This window comes from Canis lupus, chromosome 20 (genome assembly GCF_048164855.1).
Source record: "Canis lupus baileyi chromosome 20, mCanLup2.hap1, whole genome shotgun sequence".
Taxonomy (NCBI): Eukaryota; Metazoa; Chordata; class Mammalia; order Carnivora; family Canidae; genus Canis; species Canis lupus.
This window is the reverse complement of record NC_132857.1, coordinates 36,030,589-36,037,838: the sequence shown is the minus strand read 5'-3', so window position 1 is coordinate 36,037,838 and position 7,250 is coordinate 36,030,589. Positions and strand designations below refer to the sequence as shown.

At 52.9% G+C, this 7,250-nt stretch overlaps 1 long non-coding RNA gene across 1 annotated transcript; it reads right to left on the bottom strand.

The window, feature by feature from the left end:
• Positions 1–609: 609 nt before the first annotated feature.
• Positions 610–1,838, bottom strand: LOC140612097 (uncharacterized). The gene is made up of 2 exons (XR_012013405.1): positions 1,640–1,838; positions 610–804 (listed from the first exon to the last, which is right to left on the bottom strand). It is a non-coding gene; the product is annotated as an uncharacterized lncRNA (long non-coding RNA).
• Positions 1,839–7,250: the final 5,412 nt, after the last annotated feature.

Sequence of the window (7,250 nt, the reverse complement as noted above, 5' to 3'; positions counted from 1 at the left end):
AATCAGCATCAGCAAAGAGAGATGCTCCTGCTGCGGAGGAGTGCCGGGATGGGGACCCAGGGAACAGTCAGCACCCGCCTCCTGTCTCACCCTTACTCTGGGCAGCTGTGAGGGGGTCGACGGATAGAATCACCGTGCCACGAACAACCAGCTTAATCCCTGCGCCTAGCGTGGCCCCCCCACATCTACTGCACCCCCTGATCGATTGCTGGACGCATATAGTTAAATTTCACACGACATGCACCTGATGATGATGTTACTTCACTGCACACACACCTGCCCCAGGCACAGCCTCCCCCCACCCGCCCCGCACAGGCACACACCAGCCCCTCAAGCACCCCGGCAGGAAATAGACTAAGAGGGCTCTGATTGGAAGAGACAAATTAATTACAGTGTGCTCGTGCTGGAATAAAATGGGCAGCTTATATTTTCCACGTTCCTTCCTTTTGGACTGTGCATCCCTCACCTGTGCCTGAGAGCTGAACAAAAGAACGGGGCTCATGCTGCAGTTCATAGCAGGAGATGTGCCAGGGGAGAGCAGAAGGCAGGAAAAGACCAACATTGAAGGAGAGGTTTTAAAACACATAATGATTTCATGTCAAAACACAATTTCCTAGTGTCACTGCATTGTTCTGCGCACACGGGGGAAAAGAGAAGTGATTGAAAACTCCTGGAATGAGAACGCAGCCGTGGATTCTGGAACATTGATTGATGGTCTTGAGAGGAGAGATTGATGGATTATGATTTTCTGGGAGGGATCATTACACGCTGAGTCCATGAACAGCGCTGCCTGGCATTTGGACACTGCGGTGTAAAAGAAAACCATTTGGATGATCCTGATTCATTAGTCCATTATCCAAAACCAATCCGTGCAGGCACAGCCAGTCAGATCGGAGGCCCTCGGGTGGGACGGGGTCCGGATTTGGTGTGCAGCCAGCGTTTGGCGGATGAATGAGAAAGAACAGCTCAGCCCGGGCCGGCTGTCTCTGGATTTGAATAGCTGCTGTGTGCCCACAATACATCACTTTGCCTGCCAGTATCACTGTGGCTAAAGTAATTAGAGAGGAGACCTGGAGTCCGGTCTTCTTGTCCCACCAGTGGGGTCTGGGAGAGGCTGAAAGGGCTGACATCCACATGGCCTGGCCCAGGGTCCACAATAGGAGGGTGGTGACACAGAGAAGCCAGAGCTGGGGGCCATGGCGGGGGGGGGGGGGGGGGGGGGCTCAGTGTAAATCACAAAGGGAGGAAAGGTTAGAGACCAGAGACATAACAGGGTGTACCTCTCTGAGGATTAGTATAGGTCTCTGGGCTGTGCAGGTGATTTGGAAATAAGTCACACAGAATCCAGGATGCTCAGGGGCGGGTTGGGGAGAGGGGTTGGGAGAGCAGATCAGAAGAAAGGGGAAGTAAGGGTATCAGAGAACTGCTCCTACATGGTGCCAGCTGTATACCTCAGGGATGGTCTCACCGCTTACAGGAGTTGGCAAGAGTTGGCACCCCAGCCCAGCCTATCAGCTCTCTCCAGGCCAGGAGCTGGACCCCCAAAGACCCGAGAGCTGCACTGTCTGCTAGGTTCCCACAGGAACCTGAAACCTAGGAGATAAAAAACCTGAAGAGAGTGAGACGCCACCTAGTATACCTTCTCGAGGCTCCAATGTCACATACGTACACCCACTCCCCTTCAGCACCACCCACCAGGGTGTACCAGGAGCTGAGGGGACGTCCCACCCCCATGTCCATCTCCTGCTGCCCCAGCTCTCGGCCTGGGCCCCTGTGTCCTCATGTGTCCCTGACTTCCTTGTCTGACCCACCACAGACTCCTTCTCTCATCCTAGACAGAGCTCTGCACCCCAGATCCTTCATTCCACATTCTTTTTATCACAATGGAGCTGGCGTCCATCTATTCACAGCTGGCCATGCTCTACTATGACCGATATGACTGATCGACATAGGTGGCTGCATAAACCTTCTCGGGAAACACATCACCACGTATTTGGGGTGACAGTGGAGAGATGCTTTAGCAGGAAGGAGTGAGTGATGACAGAAACCTCTGGCCCCACGTCTTCTAGCAGGAGACACCTGCCAGCCCGGCTCAGGTTACGTCTTCTCTGTGGACAGGTGGGCTGGTAAGGGGACTACCATGGGTAAGGTGGGCAGAACAGGAATAGGGATGTTCCCAGTTGGTGACCAGTCTATTTGGCCAACACAAAGTGCACTCATCCAGGACTGGACACTCACTGATGCGGGGATAACATGACCAGCATACAAGGTACACACCCACGCCGTGGTGCTGTCTCCTTGCTCTACAAGTGTGTGCCCAGGCAATGCCTCTAGCCAACCTGAGGTTGTAATACTTGGTTAGAGGGCTCTGGGAGGCATCAAAATATCTGTAACAAGGTCCTTTATAAATCCTAAAGCACTGTATGTAGGCACAGCAATGTCATTCTGTCAGGAAGACATTTTGTATGTTCACACAAAATAGTTTCACACATCACTGGGCGCTTGCTGGGTGCCCATGTTGCGCAGGACTCATTGTGTTGAGTGCTCGAAAGGTGCCCATCTGAAATGAGATGTGCTAAAAGTGGAAAATGCACACCATGTTTTGAAGACTAAGTACAAATGTGAATGCAAGGGGCACCTGGGTGGCTCAGCGGTTGAGCGTCTGGCTTTGGCTCGGGTCATGATCCCAGGATCCTGGGATCGAGTCCCTCATCAGGCTCCCTACAGGGAGCCTGCTTCTCCCTCTACCTATGTCTCTGCCGCTCTGTGTGTCTCTCATGAATATATAAATAAAATCTTTTTTAAAAATGGATGCAAAATAGCCACTACTTTTCTTCATTTGAATTGCATGCTGTGAAGAAACCCTGTTGGATGCATGGGATTAAATAAAATATATTATTTGAATCAAGTTCACCTATTTCCTTTTATTTAATGTGGCCAGGAGAAGAATTTTAATTACATAAATTACACATGTGGCTTGCACAGTATTGCCATGGGACAGCTCTGGTCTTGCAGCTCTCTCCAAAAGAACTCTCTGAAATGCTGGAAATGTTCTAGACATTGGTGTGGCATCCAATATGGTAACCACTGGCCACACATTGCTCCTGAGCACTAGAAAAGTGGTTGGTGTGACCAGAGAAATGAAATGAAGTTTTAATTTTATATCGGTTTAATGAATTTCCATTTCAATAGTCATATATATCTAGCAATAATGCTCTCAGACATGCAGCTCAGGAGGGTTGGGATCCAGTTAGAGTGGGGTCTGGAATTCTGTCCCTTGGCCGGTTCTTAGAATTATCTGGGCAGTTTTTAAAAATTAAAGAAGCAAACCTCACCCTCAGAGCTCCGCTGTCATTAGTCTGAGTGGAGTTTGAGCATCAGTACCTTGTAGATGCCCCCATGAGATTTTAATGAACCATTAAGTTATAAAGAGAAAGCAGAAGAAAGGGGATTGGGGTCAGTATTTATTGAGAGTCTGCATGAGCCAGGGGCTTTGCCAGGGTGTGCTGTGCCATCCAATCTTCTGGGGTAGGTATTGTTATTAACATCATCTCTGTTTTATAGATGAGAAAACTGAGACTTGCCCAAAGGGCAAGATTAGAACCAGGGTGTGTAGAGGTGCTGGATGCAAAAGCCCCCACTGACCTCAGTAATAAGATAGCAGAGTAGGGTGACAGGGAGCCCAGTAGCCTTGGGCAAAGCAGGATTCCCAGTTCCCAGCGCAGACCCAAGCCCTGGCTCCCCACCCGTGCAGCCGGGCTGGGCCCCGCCAGCAGGCCCCACGCATCCCCAAGGAAGCCCAAGAGGAGCTGGGCAGAGGCAGCTCTGACAACAAAGACGCCCATGTGGAGCTGAAACAAAACACTTCAGACGGCCAGAAGCTCTGACAGCGGGCAGCTGCCCCTCCCGGTGTCTGCAGGGAGCTGTCCCACGCAGCCTCCGTGATGCCTGACTTTGTCATTTAGGACATCAAAGGGTTCCTTTGAGCTAAACACTGGAGGGTCTTTGGAGGATTCGAAGAGCTGAAGAAGCCCCACATGCCAGGAATAGGGGATGGCAGTGACTGGCAAAGGCATGACCCAGGGTCCTTTCCAAAGGGGGCGAAGGGAGGATACCCTCAAAAGACTCTGCACGCACCCATGGGAATGTGCGCAGCTGGTGGGCGCCACTGGGAGGTGTCCGGGGGCAGGGCAAGGAGGGTGAGTGGGTGGGTGCTGAGCACGCCGGGTGGGGCTAGGGGGTAAGATGTCCTCTCTCCACCTTGGCTCGTACCTCAAACAGAAATACTCGTCGTCAAAAGTAGCTATCTGAGTTGGTTGGCTCCCCACAACACCCTTCTGGCCCCTCCCCTCAATGACGCAAGAGGGAAAAATGTAAGAGGCCTCCAGGGACAGAGACTCCCTCCAAGGAGCACACAGATTCACACCTGCTGAGCTCCTCTTCCGTGGGAAGCCCTGGAGGGAAGAAAGGCAGAAATCCTCTCCTGGGGGCCCACAGGCTCACTAAGTGCCTTGATGGAGCACTGGGGATCTGGGGAACATTATGAACCCCGAACCACGGGCCCTGCCCTCAGGGTGCTCAGTTTAGCAGACAGACAGACACACACACACACACACACGCACACACACACACACACACAAGTAAATAAATTGTAGATGCTGGGTAAGAGGGTCAGAGAAACACTTCAGAGAGGAGACCTGCTCAGTCCAGAACTCTCCAAGGTGAACGGGAGCCAGGAAGAGGGGCTCTGTGAGCAAAGGCAGAAGAAGGATGGGGAGGGCTGTTTTTCCAATCAGGCGATTCCAGTTTCTACCAGGTGAAGGAAATCAGGTAGAAATTAGCCCCAAAGGAGGCCCCTGGTGGCTCAGTGGTTGAGCGTCTGCCTTTGGCTCAGGTCATGATCCTGGGGTCCTGGGATCGAGTCTCGCATCAAGCCCCCTGCAGGGAGCCTGCTTCTCCCTCTGCCCGTGTCTCTGCCTCTCTCTCTGTGTCTCATGAATAAATAAACTCTTTTAAAAAAAGAAATTAGCCCCAAAGATGTAAAAATGTCCCTCCCAGAGGCCTCTTCCTTTCTCTCCACGCAGGGGTCCTGGGCTCATGTAGGTAGCATCAGGACAGGGTTTTGTTTTTTGTTTTTTTTGTTTTTTTTATTTATGATAGTCACAGAGAGAGAGAGAGAGGCAGAGACACAGGCAGAGGGAGAAGCAGGCTCCATGCACCGGGAGCCCGACGTGGGATTCGATCCCAGATCTCCAGGATCGCGCCCTGAGCCAAAGGCAGGCGCCAAACCGCTGCGCCACCCAGGGATCCCAGGACAGGGTTTTTGAGGAAAGATGGGTGAGTGAGCCTGTGGGCTCCCATTTCACAGATGAGCAAATTGAGGTCAGAAGACACAGAAGGACTTCTCTTTCTAAGGGACTAGAGCTCACTTGAGAAATAAAGACAGAGAGGCAGCCAGTGGCCTGCCCCTGGGGCCCCCTGAGGTGAGCCCGAACAGGGCTCCTCTAGATGTTGGAAGTAGGGGAGACTCGAGGGGAAAATCCATGTCTAAGACATACAGGAAATGGAGCCAGAGGCAAGAGAGAATGACCGAGAGGTATAAACAGAGATATGGAAGGGGGGGGCATCCTTGGCTGAACTTCTTTGCCTAGTCTCTGTGCACCTGCAGAAAGTGGGGTGTAAGCCATGCACCCCACATCCCACTGGCTCCTGGTCCCAGCAGAACCAGTGAAGGCTTGGCAGGGGGCGGGGGGTGTCAGGGAGGATTAAGGAGAGGTGGCCACTCAGTGACTTGTGACTCAGCATCCTTGGTGAGTGACAGTCTGCACGGGGTGCTGGGGGTGAGGGGATGAGGCTGCTTTTAACACCAACATTTGCTCAAGCCACTGAGGAGCAGCACTACCGCTGCCCGCTGGGCTGTGGGCTCTGGCTCCCACCTGGAGGACCACAGACCCTGACGGATTCGCCCAGGTGGGATGTGGGCTGGGCTCTTGCCCTCACTTGCTCTATTTTCACATGGGTGGACTGCATCTCTGCCCTTCCCAGTGCTGGGAACTCCCTTCTAGAAAGGAATATTTTGGAGGGCCTGCTCACACCAGAGGTTTCTTAAATGGTCGGTTGTTGCGTTCAGACTTCACCTGGAGCTGGTGAGGTGGGCATTGCCTTTCCTACATTTCAAGAAATCTTGGCTCAGAGAGGGCGAGAGACTTGCCCAAAGCCACACAGCTAGACAAAAGCAGAGCCAGGAGCCTGTGTGGCTGGATCTGTAGTTAATGTCCTCACTTCCAAGAGATCCCCCCCAGCGAGGCAAGAAATGAGGTGGAAAGAAGCTAGACCCGCAGTTCTTAAAGTGTGGTCCTGGGGCACCTGGGTGGCTCAGTGGTTCAGCATCTGCCTTTGGCTCAGGTCATGATCCCAGGGTCCTGGGATCAAGTCCCACATTGGGCTCGTCCAAGGGAGCCTGCTTCTCTTTCTGCCTGGGTCTCTGCCTCTCTCTCTGTGTCTCTCATGAATAAATAAATAAAATCTTTACAAAAAAAAAAGTTTGGTCCCCACAGCTCCTGTATCAAAATTCTGGGGCTGGAGCCCAGGAATCAACACTTCAGTAAGTCCTCAGTGATTCTGCTGCTCGCAGAAGATGGTGTGCTGGGTTGAAGCCCTTTGCCTTTGAGGAAGAGACTAGAACATAAGAGACCTAGGGAGGACCAGGTTAGAGCACCTTGGCTCCTATGGGCAGAGAGAGAAAGGGAGAAGAGTCCCCACATCCCTTCAACTAGTCCAAGGTTCTGCATCGCAACCTGATACACCTCCAAGGAGAAATTTCCAATAGTCTCCCTGCTGTGCTCTGCAGGCCTGGCCTTGGATGCTTATCCAACACCCCACACTATGGAAGCGAATTGGGGTGGCAGCTGGAAGTTGTCAGAGGCACCCCCATCCGGGCTTCCTGGGCATGGGCTTTGACCCTGCCTCCACCCCAGCCTTCACCTCCAGTCATGACCTTGTCGCCGGGGACGCAGGGCCTCGCTCGCCCCCTGGTGGCCAGGGCGTGCGCGAGCAGCCACAGGAACCTCCCCGGGGATCCCTAGGCAATTTGTTGTGACCTTTCGCTGAAAACCAATCTCCCTCAGACACTCTGTGGGTGGCTCTGCCCCCCTGACAAGGGCAATGCATGACAGGGCAAAGCAGGACTGGAAGTGGGGCTCAGGACACCGCCCCTCAGGGGCACAAGGCAGCTGACAGGCCAAAGGGCC